Below are 20329 nucleotides of genomic sequence, written 5' to 3'. Positions count from 1 at the left end.
GCTTCATCTGGGGATGCTTGAAGTGTCTCTTCAATTCCTATGACCTTGCTATTTCTGAGAAATGTGACTGCTTTTAGCTGCTGGTGACCCCCAGGTTTGGGTATTGTTTGGGATGAAAATTCACCCTGCTTTCCTTCACTCAGCTCCTTTGCCATTTGCTCTATTTTTACTTCCAATCTTTGGATAGCTTGCTTGGTCCTTTGAATGGATTGGTCATGCTTGCATTGGTTTGTTGTTGGACAATCACAATTTGATGTACAATACTCCCCAGGTCATTCTTCTTTGGCTCTTGAACTGGTAAGACTGCTTGTTGGGGACTCCTCTGCTGTCCTTGAGGGTTGAGAGCATTCTGATTGTTACTCCATGAGAAATTGGGGTGGTTGCGCCACCCTGGATTGTAGGTGTTGGAGTATGGATTGTTCTTGAGGGGGTAATTGTTTTGTCCCACATAATTCGCCTCTTCTTGATCTACAAATAGAGATAAAGGACACATCTCAATAGTGTGATCAAATTGAGAACATATGGCACATACCTGAATTGGTCTGTCTTGTTGAATAGGTGAGATGTTCTAAGCAGTCATGGCTTTGACAATCATATTCAGTTTTCTTTCCACAGCAGCCATCTGATTTGGAGATCCACCATTGAGGTTCACTTCATACATGCTTTTACTTTTTACTCCTCGCCTTCCTCTGGAATAGAATTGTTGGGAGTGCTTACTTAGTGTTTCGAAGAGCTCCATGGCTTCCTCACTACTCTTTTCCATAAGTGCTCCTCCACAAGCTGAATCAACCATCCCTTTATTAGTATCATCTAACCCTTCATAAAAAATTTGTACCTGATCATCTTGAGGGATGTTGTGATGTGGGCATTTCAGAAGTAATGCATTGAAGTGCTCCCATGCCTCGAAGAAAAGATCTCCATCGCTTTGTTGGAACATTTGGAGTTCCTTTTTAAGCTGTCTTGTCTTTTGAGCTGGGAAAACCATCTTCAGAAACTTGGTGGCTAATTCCTCCCAAGTATGGATGGAATCTGCAGGCAAAGAATTATACCACAGTTTAGTATTATCTTTCACAGAGAAAAGAAAAAGGACTAACCTGAGTCTCTCTGGAGTAGTTCTTGTATGTGCTGAAGCTTGCATAGATCAAAGAACTCCTTAAGATGCAAGTTAGGATCCTCAGTAGCTATGCCCCTGAAGTGAGTCAATGCATTAAGTATCTGAGGATAAATATAATAATTGCCTTCCACCTTTGGTTGATATGCTATGCAAGATGGCTAATTGAGGTTCGTTGGGATGAAACCCTGTTTCATCAGTCTTCGCACCGGTGGTGGATTCACCTCTAATGGTCTTGGCACTATTGGTGGGTTCTCTTGCAAATCTTCCATTGTTTGCTCAACTTCTTCCTCTTCTTCTTTGTCTCTAGGCCTTTGTCAAATTGTCCACTCAATTTCAGGATCGAGTGGAATGATGGTTGAACCTTGAGATCGACAACCCTACATAAATTGAATTGCCTCTACAGGTCAAAGCAGCTTCAGTGCTTCTTGTCCAGATGCTCCCTGGAACTGCGCGCATTCGTAGGTTAGTGCGCTCGATCGCAGTAACATAATGATACCTGCAAAACTGAAACAAAACAGAAAGCAGGAAAATTAAGAAAAAAAATGAAAAATATTTTTGATTTTTGATAAAAACAAAATTGAAAATTGAAAATTAAAATAACACAACTAAAGGAAAATAATTCTAAACAAAATTTCCCGCAATCCCCGGCAATGGTGCCAAAAATGCAAGTACGGGATCATTCCTACGAGCATTGCTAAATTCGGCTTAAAATAGATTCCTTAAATAAAACAAAACAAAGATTGATTTTTATTTAATAATAATAAATGGTAGGGCTTTGATATCCACCACTAATTATATTTAGATAATATAACAATATGCCAATGCTTTGATCATGTTATTTATATCTAATGTTTGTCAACCTAAGGGCATGGGTGTATACTCCTTAAGCTATATATTTTCCTAAGCAGCAAGTTAGGCATGGGTGTATACTCTAACTCTTTTCTTTCTTAAAGGATTTAGCATGGGTGTATACTATGTTGTTCTTTAAGAAAGCATGATCTTGTGGAAATCGACAAACACATGAGGCCTAGGGCATGGGTGCACACTCCCAGTTCCCCATATTGATTAACCTAAGAATCCGGTGTGGATATCTTTTGTTACTTTTATTACACCCAGGACTCGGTCATCCAAATTGATTTAACTAACTAGTCCATACCACATGCATATGTTGATCAGACAAACACATATGAGGAATTCATGAAAGCAGGAATTAATCAAGTTAAATATAACAACATGATCATTACAAAGTCACCAATATTGAATATTAAATAAACATAACTAGGGCTTCAATCTAGACCTACTAAGTAAATTAGTTACACATGAGTTTGATGTTAAACATGTTCATAAAATAAAAAGAAAGGAAAAGAATATACCCGAAACTTGAACTTGAAGAGCTCCAATTCTTCTCCTTGGAAATTGTGCTTCTATTCTAGAGGTTTAAGGATCTATTTATAAGCCTTAGGAATACTCTATAAACCTTAAAAATCGTAAGGTTTGAGCCCTAGTTCACACAAAGTTACAAAACCCTAGAAATTACGCTTTCCATATCTAGGCTGACAGCTGACTTGCTCATCACGCACGGGTGCGCTCGATCGCAACCCATGTGCGATCGATCGTAAGACTACGATCGATCCTGTTGTGCTGGGTCCTCGATCACAGGTGCCTTGTACTTGTTGTCTTCGCCTATAGTGTGCTCGATCGCAGCTCCCCTTGGATCGATCGCACTACCAGAGCCTCCAATATTCTTCAAAATCACTCTTTAAGTCTAAAACTTCTAAGATTACTTTCTGTTCTTTCAATGACCTACAAAAACTAAGAAAAAACATAAAAGAACTAAAAAGGCATAAATTAACCAAAACTAAAGGATTAACACATGTAAGTTAATGGCTAAAATATGAATATTTTGGCACTTAACTGAAGAAAAGAAAAACCCAAACTCCTCTTGATCTAGCCTTTAGTTCTTTTCCAGAGCTTGTGTTTGCTACTCCACACTTTTTCTTAAAGACTTAGAGGCCTATTTATAGGCTTAGGAAAACATAGAAGCCCTAGAAAACCTAAAAAAATTGGAGGTTTATTTCATAGTATAAGTAGGACTTTGAAAGCCAAATTTGGGTTGAAAAAGGAATCTTGGCTGCATCTGATTTTTCTCCAGCCCACGAGTGCGCTTGATCCCAGGTGCGAGGCACTCGAACGCAACCCTGCACTCGATCCTTGCCCATGTGCACTCGAGCGCTGATGCACTCGAGCCTTCTTCTTGTGCTTGCGTTGCTGCTGCACTTGCTCCTTATTCTCTAGCGCTACTGCGCTCGAGCACTACTGCGCTCGAGCCTAGTCTTCATGTGCTTGATCTCAACCTCCAAATTTTCCCAAAAATGCTTCTTTTTCTTCAAAAAGGAAACAAAGCATTAAATAATAACAAAACTAAGAGCGTAACATATGTAAATTAAAGGGCTAAAATATGACTATTTTAGCACTTATCACACCCCCAAACTTACATATTGCTAGTCCCTTAGTAATATAAAACTAAAATTAAAAACAAAATATAAAAACAAAAAGATTAATCCTTCTTTTGTGGGATGTACGATTGCATTTAGCGTATGCAACAAGCCTTTTAAACCCCTAGGCATCCCTAGTCAGACAAGTGAAGTCTCGTGAGGGTTTAACATAAATGTTACCCACAAACATTTTGCAAACATGTTATCCCCAAAAATTAAAGTATCACTCAAAACACTGATTTTTATTCATTAGCAAGCTTAAAAAGATAAACTCCATCTTCACAATGAATTGGAATTCCAAAGTTTAATCACTTACAAAAGACAAGTTAAGGCATCACAAGTTCAATTTAGTGTAAAGTGAACCAACACATAACAAGTGTTTAGCCAATGACTCCCAAACCAGATGGTTTTAGGGCGTTAGGTGTAAAGACACCATTAAAGACTTACTAACTCAAGTCAAAAAGGCTACGAAACTAAACTAGCCATGAATTTAACCAAATCAAAATTCTCACCTTTTGACGTGAACACTCATTACTTAATGAGGAAAAAGGTCTAGTTACTTAGTGGAAATCTAACAATGATCAATTTTTTTTTTCTTTTCTTTTCTTCTTTTTATATATATGCCAAAGTATCCATCCACTAAGTCACCCAGCTTTACCCAAGACATTGAAACATACACAATCAGATTAACATGTCATACCTCACAAACTAAGTGCTAATGTGCTTGTGGCAATTTAAAATTAAAACAAGTGAATTCTCAAATGTCAAAAGTAAGTAACCAGACTTTGAATTCTCGCTATCATCATGTGTTCAACATTTTAAGCTTAGCACTGAAATTCAAATCATAGTTTTCTCGATCAACCAAATTCTCAGGAATAACATGAACATGCATTTTTTTTCTTTCAAAATAATTAAAAAAAAAATCAAAAATCAAAAATCAAAAATCAAAAATTTCAAAATTTTTTAGTCAAAGTGTGTGTGTGTTCCCCATACCCCTAAACTTGAATTATACATTTTCCTCAATGTGTAAAAAAACAGAAAGATTAGAAAACTGGTTAGACAAAGGTATGGCTCATAGCATGCCCCCAAACTTGAATGCAAGACACTTTGTCATGGAATGTGGTGCCTCCCAAGAGCGCTAAGTTTACTATCTTCAGCTGGACTGTTGATAGTAGCTTTAGTGCTACTATTCTTTGTGAGATGCTAGTTGGAATAGGTATGGCTGATAGCATACCCCTAAACTTGCAAGAACACTTGTCCCTAAAACAAATTAATACTCCAACCAAATACCAATTAAGTGCAACACATTGTTGTAAAAATATAATCAAAGAATAAAAATTGAACAACAATGAAAATAAATAAACTTGGAAGGAGATCATGTATCTTGGCTTGATGGAGGCCTCAAGTGCATAGGGCAAGTATCATATGGAATGATGACTAAATTTTTAAGATTGCTAATCCTGCATGAAAAGGAAACCAATCAGATTCGAAATTCACAATAGCTTTAGTACTGCTATCTAGAAGTGCACTTGATCGCATACCACCTACGCTCGATCGGCCTAGAAAAGGCAGTCGAGCACACTGTCGCAACATCAAAACATAATGAACTCATAGCAGCCTCAATCCTACTCTGTGGCAGTGATGCGCTCGATCGCAACGCACCAACGATCGGTCGCATTGCCACATAAAATATTAGAGTTGCGGACAGACAAAACAGAAACATAAAGAACAAAACAATAAATTTAAACACAATGAAATTTAAACAGAAAGAAAAACTAGAAAACATAAAACAAAATAAAAACAAAATTTAACTAAACTAAAGGAAAAGAAAATTCTAAACACAATTTAACACAATCCCCAGCAACGGGGCCAAAAAATTGTTGTGATAAATACCCACCTAAATTAATAGGTAAATATTCACTACATTTTACTCACAAGTGCACAAGATCAAAACGATAGTATTGTAGGCAAATACGAGATCATTCCCACGAGGATTGGTAAATTATGCTTATAAGCAATTTCCTATTTAATTAACGGGTTTAAAGCAATTGTCACAAATTGAATTAAAATAAAAGAAATACTAAAACTAAAAAGGATTAGGGTTTTGAAATCCACCGCTAACCATACTCAAATAAGATTAACAATAATGCCAATATTCCAACTGTCTCTAGATATTCAATGTTTGTTAATCTAAGGGCATGGTATCTACTCTTTAAGCTATTGATTTCCCTAAGCAATGAACTAGGCATGATATCTACTCTATTTCTTTTCTTCCCCAAAGGATTTAGCATAGTATCTACTAAGTTATTCTTTAAGGAAGCATAAATATATGAAAATTGACAACCACACAAGGCCTAGGGCATGGTATCTACTCCCGGTTCCCCATGTTGATTAGCCCAAGAACCTGTGATGGGGTTCTTTTGTCACTTTATTAAGCCCAGGACTCGGTCATCCAAATTGACTTAAATAACATAAATCCAAGCACATGCATATGATCAAACATATTCATATAAAGAATTCAAGTAAACAGGAAGTAATCAAATTAAACACCCAAGAGATAATTGTAACACAGGCACCAATATTGCAACCCTAAAGAGACATGATTAGGGCTTAAAGCTAGCCCTAATTAAATAACTAACTACATAACAAAAATAAAAGGGGAAGAGTAGAACCCAAACTCCTCTTGATCTAGCCTCCAGTTCTGTTCCAGAGCTTGTGTTTGCTTCTCCACACTTTTTTCTAGAGGCTTAGAGCTCTATTTATTGGCTTAGGAAAATATAGAAGCCCTAGAAAACCTAATAAAATCGGAGGTTTATTTCCTAGTACAAGTAGGACTTTGAAAACCAAATTGGGGTTGAAAAAGGAGTCTTGGCCGGATCTGATTTTTCTCTAGCGCACGAGTGCACTCGATCCCAGGTGCGGTGTGCTCGAGCGCAGGCCTGCGCTCGATCCTTGCCCATGTGCGCTCGAGCGCATCATCTTCTTGTGTGAGCGCTACTGCTGCACTCGCTCCTTATTCTTTGGCACTCGAGCGCTACTGTGCTCGAGCCTAGCCTGCATGTGCTTGACCTCAACCTCTAGATTTTCCCAAATGCTTCTTTTCTTTAAAAACCTATAAAAAGACATAAACCACAAAAAAGAAACAAAACATCAAATAATAACAAAAATAAGAGCAAAACATATGAAAATTAAGGGGCTAAAATATGACTATTTTAGCACTTATCAGAGCTTGCCGCCCTTGAAATTTCTCAACCCCAGCTGGTTATGGAATTCACTAGGATGGGACTGGAAGTAGTAGACGAGGGTGCACCTACACGTTTCTCTAACCTGGCGGTTCAATCGGAGTTGCTTGCTTTCTGTTGGAGGACCCTGAGTGCACCAAGATCAAGCAGTTGCTAGGAGAAGGGAAGGCACATGAGTTTTGCCTTAAGGACAATGAGTTGCTCACCCATTTTAAACAAGTGTGTGTGTGCCAAAGGGCGAATGATAGGGAAAGGAGATCATGAGCGAGGCTCATCGTTCTTCATACATGATGAGTGCCTAATATTGTATATTTGAGCCCCTTAATTTACACTTGTGAATCCTTTAGTTGTATTATGTTTTGTAGGTAGCTAAGAGAAAATTGCGCTATTAAAGTGAAAAATACAGAGTTTGGAAGAAAGCTAGAAAAAATGCCATCAAAGTAGGATCAAGAGCACCATCCTGCCCTTGAGCGCATATGCGCTCGATCCCAATTGGGTTGTGCTCAAACGCACCCTCGCCCACTAGCAAGCCACAAACGCCCAAGTGCTGTGCCACAGGAGAAGTTACCTGACCGAGTGTAATCGAGCATACTGGCCATGCGCTCGTGCGCACTCGTCAGCCAGATATGCCCTAGCTCTGTTTTTAGGGTTTTAAACCCTAAAAACCCCTATAAAAAGACGACTAAGCCTCAAGAAATGAAGGCTAGAGACCAAATCTGAAATTTTACAGTTTTTCTCCCTTTTAGTTTAGTTTTAGGTTTAGGTTTTATATTTTCAATAATGATGCGGAGCTAAATTCTCAAGTAAGGTTGAGGATGAAGCCCCACCGATGAAGAACAACACACTTTCATGTAAGTCAATATTATCTGATTTTATGGGTTTTTAAGGTTTCAATTGTTTTGCTTTAATTCAATTATTGAGATTAGTCTTGGATATCTATTGTGATTCTCGGATACATGTGATGATTTAGGAGAGTTTCATTTAATTGTTTGCTTGGATTTTTATTAAAATAAAATTGGATATCTTTCGAGATTTGTCTTACAGATACAATTGATGATTTGGTTTAATCTGAATATATTTTTGTGATTTGTGTAACGGATGGATTCATTAGATGATTTAATTAACTTTCAAAGCATAGCAAGGCATACATAGGATTTTATTTGTGACAACTTCAGATTTTATTTCTGAATATGGAATGTGTTGTTTCAACTTGGTGAGTATGGGTTCCACAACTTTAGTACTTTATCTTTTGATTATTTTTATTTTATTTAGTTTATGTTTGTTTATTTTCAAAAATCAAAAATCATTTGGAACTAAGTTAGGATTTAATGAATTTAGATATAATTTGTTTGTCAAAAACACAATTCCCTGTGGATTCGAACTCGCACTTTCAAAAGCTATATTGCAAACCATTCGTGCACTTACGAGTATCATTAAAACTCACAACAAGTTTTTGGCGCCATTGCCAGGGAATTGATTGCTTTTTGAATTCAATTTATGTCCAAATTGATTTTATCTTTCTACTAGTTATAATTAGGATTTAAATTTTGCTAGTTTTTTCTTTTATTTTCATTCTAATAATAATAATAATAATAAAAGATGTTTCTTTTTTTTTTGTTTGATTTTTTTTTTTTTTCTGTTTTGCAGCTTTTCCGAACCAGCCCTACAGCATCCGCTCGTGCGCATGTCAGTGAGGTTGAGCGCACTTGTCTAGAAAGCAGCAGTTTCGGATCGCATCTACCTCTGCACACAACGCAAGTGCGATCTAGCACTGCACTACCAAGGCAGGATCTGGCCCAGTTGAGCGTGCTTGCACCTGACATCTTCATGCATTAGCTCAAGCGCATTAGCGCTCAAGGCAGCATCATTGACGGGTCAGCATAACTACGCTCGATCCCGTCCCTTCTACACTCAAGCGCACCTCCACAGACTGCACTAAGACGGATCAGTACCAAATTTATTTTTGGTCTGTTTTGTGAGTTTTGAGTTCTATTTTTAATTTTTGGTATTATAATACTTATTTTTGTTTATTTTATTTCTTTAAATATATATATATATATATTGGTTACTGTTTCATGTGGGATATTTGCATGCTAAAGAGTGAGGGTGAAGCATGAATTTTCAGTTTGGTAATTTTGATGCTTCTCCTAGTTGTAGGACACCAGCTCCTACCAACTACTCTCACAATTTACCCACATCAACCATGTTCATACTGCTCAAATCCTTATCATAGTTCTTGTAATTGTCCATCCTCGAGGCAATTTTCCAATTTTTCATATTAGCAAATGAACACCAAGTTCTCCAACTCCAGGTTTGAATCAAACTCCAATTTTTACACCCCGGACTGGAGCAACCATTCTGATTTCTCGTGGCAAGCTCATGCTACAAGAAATTATGCTCCCCAATCTCATGAACTGCACCATCCTAAATATCCGCAGTTTGATAATCCATCTTCCATTCCTTCCTCCTGCAGTTATACTCCACAAGAATTATCACTGGAAGACACCTTCAAAGGTTCCTGGAAACAATTAACCAGGTCATGCAACCATTCAACCAATCAATTCAAGAGATCAAAGATGCCTCTATTGCAAACACTGAAGCAATTGTAAAGTTGGAAGGATAGATCGGTTATCTAGTTGCTAAATGTAACAAAATAGAGGAAGAAGATCTTCGAAGTCAGTTGATGGCTAGAGGGCACTACATGATTGATGAGGATGATTCCAGTTATTCTTATCATGAACAAGTCCAAGCTACCACCACATTTGGGAGTGAAGAAATTGTAGAGAACAACAAGGAGGAAGAAGAAGATGAGCAAACTGAGCCCCCATCAACTCCAATGACAAGGAAATGAGTACTAAAGCTCATTCCTTCATCACAATCCCTCTTGAGACACAACATGAACCACAAGCTTCAGCTCCTCAATGTCTCAAAGAGCCATCGTATGCCAAAACTCTCAAGGATTTATGCAAACAAGCGCGAAAATCTAGGAATCTTCTTCTTAAGAAAATCTGTCTAAGCAAGAAAGTTGGCTACCTAAGATGGCGGAACATTCTTCCTAAGTCCTATGAAGTTTTCAAGAAGAAATGGTGGAAGGGGTTGGTTGGACATCCAAATGATCGTGGAAAGTACCGTATTTTTTCTCTTTTATTTTCCGCACTTCATTTATGAGTTCTTTTTCTCTTGTCATTTTATTTTTTGTTTCTGACAGCAATTAATCTTTCGATGTTTGTCTCTGTGAGAAAATATTGCTATTAGTTTTGTTGACAGGTGTTTTGGTGTTCAAGTTTGGGGGACGCCCTAGCCTTTTTCACACCTTGATATTCCGTACTTCTGGTAATGTATTTCTTTACTACACATTGAGGACAATGTGTAATTCAAGTTTGGGGGTATTTACACTGTCTGTTTGTTTGTTTTTTATTTGTTTGCTTTTATTTGTCTAAAAAAAAATTGCTATGTTGTTGTTAAGTATGAGTTAAGCTGTAACTATGGTTTGATTTTCATTGGCTGGCTTAATATTTTAAACATATCATCATGTCAATAGGAATGTGAGCCTTTCGACTCATTTTTGGGCTAGAGAGACTTCACTTGTTTTGAGTTGATTATCACGAGCATATTAGCATATAGTCTATGAGGCATGAAATTCAAATTAAATTGTGTGTTTGGGCATGGTTGATTTTATGGCTAGTTTGACTTCTTAGCCTTTTTGACTTGAGTCATTACACTACAAAAAACCTTTTGATTAGTAATAACACTTTAGTAACGTGTCAATAGGCTTGACACATTACTAAATGTTAGTAACGTGTGTAGCGTGTTACTAATTTAGATATTGACACGTTACTAAATGTTTAGTAATGTGTCAAAAACTGACACGTTATCAAAGTTTAGTAACGTGTCAAGCTTGACACGTTACTAAAGTATAAAAAATTAATAAAAATAATAATAATTTTTTTTTCAAATTTATTTCTGAAATTTTTTCTTCAAATAATATCATGATATTATTTGAAAAAAAAAATCCGGAAATAAATTTGAAAATCAGATTCCAAACCCAAACCCAAACCCATGCAGTAGCAAATCAAAATTTAATTGAAAAAGAAAAATTAATTGAACTTGGAATACGGTAAGAGCAAATATGGTAAACGTAAAAAATTGAACTTGGAATATGGTAAGAGCAAAAAATTATTAAATCCAAACCCAGATGGTGGAGTTCTACAACTTTCAGCTTCAACCTTGCCACATTTGCTTCAGCAAGAGCGAATAGAACACCCTAATCGGCTATATAAAACAAAGACCCACCATAAATCAACCAAAAATTATTCAATATCTACCAATTTAACCAATGGGTATCCCAAAAAAGAAGTTGTATTCTTATGGGTAGCATTCAAAACAGAATTTGGAGCAACCCAACTACTGTGGAGAAATTTTTTCGGTTTATAGCCTAAGCATAGCACAACCTACATAAAGAAAAAAAAATGCATATCTTCACTTAAGCCTTGGTTGTCTTCATCTGATAGAATTCTTATGAATTTTGAGGTAACAAAACATTGAGTAAATTGAAGCCTCATGATTGTGTGTTAATCTCACTTTGCACTTATTGAAGCATGTGTTGTCTCAATTGTCCAGTTATGAGTTCTTTAATTTTGGATGCCCTAATGAATGTGATGATGATGTTTATCTTTTTAAGCTTGCTTATGAATGAGAACCATAGTTTTTGTGAAATTTCATTATTTTCAATAACATAGCACTAACAATGTTTGTGAGTACCATTTATTTTAAGCCCTCACGAGACTTCACTCATCCACTAGGGATGCCTAGGAGTTTAAAAGGCTTGTTGCATGTGCTAAATGCAATCATCTCTCACAATAGCATATTTATGTTTCTTGCTTTTAGTTTGTTTTGTTTTGCTAAGGGACTAGCAAAATGTAAGTTTGGAGGTATTTGATGAGTGCCAAATATTGTATATTTGAACCCCTTAATTTACACTTGTTAATCCTTTAGATGTATTATGTTTCGTGTTAGTTTTCATATTTTAGTGTTTTGTAGGTTGTTAAGGGAAAACTGCACCTTTAAAGTAAAAAATACGGAGTTTGGAAGAAAGCTCAAAAAAGTACCATCAAAGTAGGATCGAGCTCACCATCCTGCACTCGATTCCAGCTGGGTTGCGCTTGAGCACACCCACGCCCACCAGCGAGCCGCAAGCACCAAAGTGCTGCGCCGTAAGAGAAGTTACATGCCCGAGCACGATCGAGCGCACTAGCCATGCGCTCGAGTGCACTCGTCTGCCAGATATGCCCTAACGCCGTTTTTAGGGTTTTAGACCCTAGAAACCCCTATAAAAAGACTGCTAAGCCTCAAGAAAATGAGGCTAGAGACCAAGTCTGAAATTTTACAGTTTTTCTCCCTTTTAGTTTAGTTTTAGGTTTTATATTTTCAATAATGATGTGGAACTAAATTCTCAACTAAGGTTGATGATGAATTCCTATCGATGAAGAACAATACACTTTCATGTAAGTCAATATTATCTGATTTTATGCGTTTTCAAGGTTTCAATTGTTTAAATTTAATTCAATTATTGAGATTACTCTTGGATATCTATTGTCATTCCCAGATACATGTGACGATTTAGGAGAGTTTCATTTAATTGTTTGTGTAGATCTTTATTAAAATAAAATTGGATATCTTTTGTGATTTGTCTTACGGATACAATTGATGATTTGGTTTAATCCAGATATCTTTTGTGATTTGTGTAACGAATGGATACATTAGATGATTTAATTAATTTGTGAAGCATAGCAGGGCATAAATAGGATTTTATTTGTGAGAACTTCAGATTTTATTGATGAACATGGAATGTGTTGTTCCGACTTGGTGAGTGTGGATTCCACAACTTTAGTACTTTATCTTTTGATTATTTTTATTTTATTTAGTTTATGTTTGTTTATTTTCAAAAATCAAAAATCATTTGGAACTAGGTTAGGATTTAATTAATTTAGATATAATTTGTTTGTCAAAAACACAATTCCCTGTGGATTCGACCTCGCACTTGCAAAAGCTATATTGCAAACGACTCGTGCACTTACGAGTATCATTAAAATTCACAATAGTACACTCTACATCCCGAAAGTACTAAGATGTACAAAGACGTAAAGGAGTCATATTGGTGGAAAAATATGAAGTGGGACATTGCGAAGCACGTGGAGCAATGTCCAACCTACCAACAAGTGAGGGTAGAACATCAGTGACCGGCAGGAACACTCAAGCCATTGCTTGTACCTAAGTGGAAGTGGGACGAGATTGAAATGGACTTCATTTTGAGGTTACCCAAGATGCCCACTAGAGAAAATTCCATTTGGGTAGTCGTCGATCATCTCACAAAGAGTGCTCACTTCATTCCTATGAAGGTTAAGGACCCGATGGAGAAGTTGGCAAGGCTATCTGTCCAGAATATAGTTCGGCTACATAGGGTACCATTGGCAATTGTTTCGGACAGAGACTCCCGATTTACTTCGAGATTGTGGCAGAGTTTGCAAAAAGAGATGGGGATGGAGCTAAAGTTTGGTACCGCTTTTCACCCATAGATGGATGGTCAGTCAGAGCAGACTAACCAAATCCTGGAGGACATGTTATGGGCTTGCGTATTGAACTTCAAAGGTAGTTGGATTCAGTACCTACCTTTGATTGAGTTCGCCTATAACAATAGCTACCAGGCGACTATTGAAATGCCACCATATGAAGCACTTTATGGATTTAAGTATCAATCTCCCTTGTATTGGGACAACGTCGGTGAGAGACAGACATTGGGGCTTGAACTAACTCAAGATACTTGCGACAAAGTGCTCACTATCAGACAAAGGATGAGTGTGACCTAGAGTCGGCAGAAGAGTTATGCAGATAACTAGAGATGTCCGTTGGAGTTCGAGGTGGGGTATTTGTTGTGAGAAATACCCACCTAAATTAATAGGTGAATATTCGATACGTTTTAACTCGCAAATGCACAAGATCAAAACAATAGTATAGGGTGCAAGTATGAGATCATTCCCACGGCGATTGATGATTTTGCTTAGAATTTATTTTCTAAATTAAAATACCAACTTGTCACGAAATTGATATTATGAAAAAGAAATAGAGATGAATGAAAAGCATTAGGGATTCGATATCCACCACTAATCAGACTAATTAAGATAACAATATGCAAATGCGCCAATCATACCGGTATATTTAATGTTTGCCAACTTAAGGGTATGGGTGTCTACTTCTTAAGCTATTGATCTCCCTAAGCAACGAATTAGGCATAAGTGTCCACTTTAATTCTTTTCTTTCTCAAAGGATTTAGCATGGGTGTCGACTAAGTTGTTCTCTAAGAAAGCATAAATCTATGGAAATCGACAAACACATGAAGCCTAGGGCATGGGTGTCTACTCCCGGTCTGTTAAGTGCCAAAATATTTATATTTTAGCCCTTAAACTTATATGTGTTAATTCCTTAGTATTATATATATATATATATATATATATATGCATGTTCATGTTTGTCTTAAAATTTTGGTTGATCTTAAGAATTGTGATTTGATTTCATTGGTGAGCTTAAAATTTTGAATACATAATCTGATGATCAAATTTTTTCAGTTTGGTTACTTGCTTTAGGCAGTTGAGAATTCACATGTTGGATCTGATCTTACACAAATACATTAGTACATAATTTGTGGGGTATAACATGAAGTCTGATGTGTGTGTTTCTATGTCTTGGGTGAAACTAGATGATCTATTAGATGGATACTTTGGCATATATTTATGTGATAAAAAGAAATGAAAAAAATTGATCATTAATAAGCTTTTCACTAAGTAACTGGACCTCTTGCCTTAAAGCATTGAGTGTTCATGTCAAAATGTGAAGAATTTTGATTTAGTTAATGTCATGGTTAGTTTGGTTTCGTAGCCTTTTTTACTCGAGTTAATAAGTCCTAGGGGTGTCTCTGCACCTAATGCCCTAAAACCATCTGGTTTGGGAGTCATTGACTTAACACTCGTTACATGGGTCAATTAGAAAGCTTAAAGGAACCAAACATTGCACAACCTAACGAAGAAGGAAAAAAAAAAAAAAAAAAAAAAAAAAAAAAAAAAAATATGTCATTGTTGTTCATTCTAATAGGGATTTCAGTGAACTTTAAGATATTGAGACATTGCACATTGGAAATAATTAGAACCTTCATTTTTATGTGCTAGTTCACTTTACACTGTTTTGAACTTGTGATGCCCTAGCATGTCTTTTGTAAGTGAATAAATTTTAAAATTCCAATTCATTGTGAATATGGAGTTTATCTTTTTAAGCTTGCTAATGAATAAGAATCATGGTTTTGAGTAATACCGTAATTTTTGAATAACATGAACTCTTGCATGATGTTTGTGGGTAACATTTCTGGAAAACCCTCACGAGACTTCACTCGTCGTCTAGGAAATTCCTAGGGGTTTAAAAGGCTTGTTGCATATGCTAAATGCAATCGTGTATCCCACGAAAGAGGGATTTATCTTTTTGTTTTCTGTTTTTCCATTTAATTTTTAGTATTGTATTGCTAAGGGACTAGCAATATGTAAGTTTGGGGGTGTGTTAAGTGCCAAAATATTCATATTTTAGCATATAAACTTATATGTGTTAATTCCTTAGTATTGTTAGTTTATGCCATTTTATTCCTTTTCTGTATTTTCTATGTCTTTGTAGGCCGTTGGAAGAAAAAGAAGAAAACCTAGAAGTATTGAGCTTAAAGAGCAAATTTGGGAAAAGCTGGAGGCTCTGGTAGTACGATCGAGCACACTACAAGCAAAAGGATCAGACAAGCGCAAGGCATGCGCTCGTGCGCACAAGCAGCATCCTCGATCGCACCTGTGATCGAGCGCCCAATACCAGAAATCGATCATAGTCCTGCGATCTAGCGCACACAGGCTGAGATCGAGCACATCCGTGTGCTGGAGAACATAAGCTGCGGCCAGAATGCTCTTTCCTTCCATATTAGGGTATTCCAAGTCCCACTTGTAATAGGACTAAACCCTACGAATTTTCTAGGTTTACTAGTGCAACAAGGACTTCTAAAGGCCTATAAATAGACCTCTTAGCTTCTAGGAAAAAGGTGTGGAGAAAGAGGCACAAGCTTTGGAAAGGAACTAAAGGCTAGATCAAAAGGAGTTTTGATTTTTCTTCTATTCCACCTTTTATTTTTGTTATGTAGTTTATATTTTAATTAGGGGTAGATTGAAGCCCTAATCATGTCTATTTATGATTTCAATATTTGCGCATTTGCTACAATTATATTTTAGTGTATTTAACTTGATTAATTCCTGTTATCTTGAATTCCTCATATATGTTTGCCTGATCAACATATGTATGTGGTATAGACTAGTTAATTAAATCAATTTGGATGATCGAGTCCTGGGTTTAATAAGAGTAACAAAAGAAATCCTCACCAGGTTCTTGGGTTAATCAACATGGGGAACTGGGAGTAGACACCCATGCCCTAGGCCTCATGTGTTTGTCGATTTTCATATATTTATGCTTTCTTAAAGAACAACTTAGTAGACACCCATGGTAAATCCTTTAAGAAAAAAAAAAATTAGAGTAGACACTCATGCCTGATTCGTTGCTTAGGGAGATCAATAGCTTAAGAAGTACACACTCATACCCTTAGGTTGGCAAACATTAAATATACCGGTATAATTGGCGCATTGGCATATTGTTATCTTAATTAGGCTAATTAGTGGTGAATATCAAAACCCTAATCCTTTTTAGTTTTAGTTTATCTTTTATTTTATTTCTTTATTTTAATTTAATCGTGACAATTGAATTTTATCTGTTAATTAAATAGGAAATTACTTCTAAACATAATTTACCAATCCTCGCGGGAATGATCTCGTATTTGCCTGCTATACTATCGTTTGATCTTGTGCACTTGCAAGCAAAACGTACCAAGTATTTGCCTATTAATTTAGGTAGCTATTTGGCACAATATGTTCCCCATGTTGATTACTTCATGAACTCGTGAGGAGATTCTTTTGTCACTTTATTAAGCCTAGGACTCGATCATCCAAATTGACTTAAATAACTAATCCATACCACATGCATATGTTGATCAAGCACATTCATATGAGGAATTCAATTAAACAAAAAATAATCAAGTTAAATATCACAAAATATGATTGTAACAAAGGTGCCAATATTGAAATCCTAAAAAGACATGTTTAGGGCTTTAATCTAGCCCCTAACTAAGAATTAGTTACACATAATTAAAATAAAGACTGAAAAAAATAAAAGGGAAAGAAAAAACCGAAAAGCTTCTGGAAGTAGCCTCCAAATTCTCCTCTCTAAAGTTGTGTGTAATTGTGAGGCTAAGAGGTATTCATAGGGCTTAGGAGAGTCCTAGAAGCCCTAGTAATCCTAGAAAATTCGGAGGTCTAGGTCCTATTACAACTAGGACTTGGAAATCCAAGTTTGGGAAGAAAAATGAGTCTTGCCGCGTGTCTAAAATTTCTCCTGTGCCTGAGTGTGCTTGATCTCAGGGGTTTTGCACTTGATGACACTCCTATGATCGATGCTAGGTAATGTGCACTCGAGCGCACTGCCTGAATACTTTGCTCTTGGTCCAAAACTTCTAGCTTTTCCCAATTTTGTCTTTTAAGCCTGATACTCCCAGAATTGCTTCATTTTCCTCAAAAACCTATAAAAGGACATAAAACATAAAAAGTAAAATTGCACAAACTAACAAAACTAAGAAATTAACAAATGTAAATTAAGGGGCTAAAATATGAATAATTTAGAACATAACAATATCGTGTATTTTTCAAGATATCTCCTATGAGGGGAGTGATGCATTTTGGCAATAAGGGGAAGCTCAGCCACTGTTTTATTGGACCTTTCGAGATCACTCAGAGGGTGGCGAGACTGGCATATAGAGTTGCCTTACCCCTAGATTTAGTAGAGACATATGATGTTTTTCATGTCTCGATGTTAAGGAAGTACATCGCTAATCTGGACGTCGTAGTGGAATACAAGCCATTAGGGATCCTAGAAGGATTGGCATAAGTCGAGGAGCTGGTGAAGATCATTGATTGAAAGGAGCAAGTGCTATGTACCAAGACGATCTCTATTGTTAAGGTGCTGTGGAGTAACCATGGTGTCGAGGAAGCATCATTGAAGGCGGAGCAAGACATGCGGAATTGTTATCCGCATTTGTTTGAGACTTGATTTGTATAACTCTTTTCTTAAAATATTATACTTGGATAATATACTTATTTCCATTTTGGGTAGTGGAATAGTTGACTAAGAAAGAGTTTGCTTTCCTCTACAAGATTATGGCACCAATACCAATCGATCAAGATTACATTTGGAACTATTCTTTATGGGAGTTGATCGACTTAGGTGTCAAGATTGATAAGGACTGGTATAGTGTAGGCAACATCAAGTACGATGCCCTAGACAATTTGCGAGATGATTTTCCACAATTATTCGAGGATGGAGAAGTGCCAGTTGGGGAGAGGGAGGAGATAGCCCAAGAACCTACTGAGCACGATACCAATGATACTACGAACAAAAGGTAACTTTTCACCCCTTTTAAGTACTGTTCTTTTGGTATTTTTATCCTGAAATTTCGAGAATGAATTTTTTATAAAGAGGAGAGAATGTAGTCACCCAAATAATTAATTAGGCTTAAAACGGCTTGATTAGAGGACTAATTGGACTTCGGGTCACTAGAGACACTTGGAGGGAAATTTTTGGAATTTTTGAGTTTCAGAGCTACAGTACATGAACACTCCCATGGGGGACCACACGAGCACTCACCTGGCAACAGTACACGAGCGCTTGTGTGGGAACTAGGCCAAGAGCTCATTGACTTTTTGTTGACCACTAATTTTTGCCCGCGTATGTCACTTGCAACTCAAAAACCCCTAGATAAACAGTACACAAGTGCTCGACATTGGAACAGACGAGCACTCGCACCTTTTCAGAATTTTCCGCCAGTTTGCAGAGGTGCGCTTGAGCGCAAGTAATGTACGATCGAGCGTAGATGGGCGCAGGGTGTGTGCTCACGTGCACTTGCGGAAGCGTTGATCACTGCCACGCAGGATGCTTGCTGCGTTAGGCTCGAATGCGCTCGAGCGTAGGTGATGTGCGATCGAGCGCATTGGCAGGGACTAGTTCCTCCGACAAAACTGCGACAGAAACAAAAAAACACAACTTTTTCTCTTTTTTTTTTTTTTAGTAACTGTAAACAGAAGCAAATAAAGATAAAGTAAATGAAAAATAAAAGAAACAAATTGTAAAAAGAAAATAACTAGTAGAAAAATAAAATCAATTTAAACAAAAATCAATTTTCACAAAAACAGACAACTCCCTGGCAACGGCGCCAAAATTTGATGTACAAATTTAATTGTACTCGCAAGTGCACGAGTCGTGTGCAGTACAGCTTGTGCAAGTGCGAGGTCGATCCACAAGGAATTGTGTCATAAAAACTAATTCTTATCTAAACTAATCCTATTTTAACCTAGTTCCGAAGTTTGCCGTGCATTTGAAATTGAAAACAAAAACTGAAACAAAATGAAATAATTGAAAGATAAAAACGGCACTAAGGTTTTCAGAATCCACCTCACCAAATTAAAGCATACATTCTCATGTGTTTGTTCATACATCCGACAAACAATTAAAACCTATGCATGTTCTATTGTTCCTATTGAAAGATTCAATGAATCCATCCATTTTACAAATAACAATGCATATCCAATTTAGTTCAAAAGATCCAATGTATCCATGCTTTGCTCAAAAGACAATGGATATCCAAAGCAAATCAAAAGATGCACAGTATCTGTCGGATGAAACACAATGAATATCCAACTTCAGCACAATCAAACACAATTTTGTCACATAATTGAATTGAAATGGACATACATTACATTAAGGTCAGAATTGTATGAACAAAACATGAAAACATAAAACTAATCAATGGTGAGGCTTCATCCTCAACCTTAGTTGAAGATTTAGCCTCTCATGACAAAAGAAATCATAAAGAAACTAAATTACTTCATTAAAATTAAAAACTTACAAAATAATTCGAGTTCCATGCTACAAAAACCCAGAAAACACGAAAAACGACCAAGAACGGCGCCCCCAGTGCATCTCCATAAATTCACAATGGAAAAGAATGATATTTATAAGCTAATTTTAGGGTTTTAGCGCTGCTAGGTCGGCCGAGTGCGCTCGATCGCACTCGTGCAACAAATTTGCTTCTGCATAGGGCGCGAGTGCGCTCAATAGCACTAAATGTGCGCTCGAGTGCACTTTCATCCAAAATTAGCCTACTCTTGTGAAATATGGATTTGTAGATCTTTGAGTTAGCTTTCTAATGACACTAAGATCGCCTCAATCCAAGCTATACAACTCTAGATATGGCCTTTTTAGTGGGACTCGTCGAGTGCGAATCATCGTTCGATCCCAATTTGCTG

The 20329-nt window shown here is 36.8% G+C and overlaps 1 non-coding gene across 1 annotated transcript; it reads left to right on the top strand.

Moving 5' to 3' along the window:
- The first annotated feature begins 851 nt into the window (after positions 1-851).
- Positions 852-958, top strand: LOC132166836 (small nucleolar RNA R71). Its single transcript, XR_009438637.1, has one exon. It is a non-coding gene; the product is annotated as a small nucleolar RNA R71 (small nucleolar RNA).
- Positions 959-20329: the final 19371 nt, after the last annotated feature.

This window comes from Corylus avellana, chromosome ca11, assembly GCF_901000735.1.
Source record: "Corylus avellana chromosome ca11, CavTom2PMs-1.0".
Lineage (NCBI taxonomy): Eukaryota > Viridiplantae > Streptophyta > Magnoliopsida > Fagales > Betulaceae > Corylus > Corylus avellana.
The sequence above is the reverse complement of the archived record's forward strand: the minus strand, read 5'-3'. Positions and strand labels throughout refer to the sequence as shown.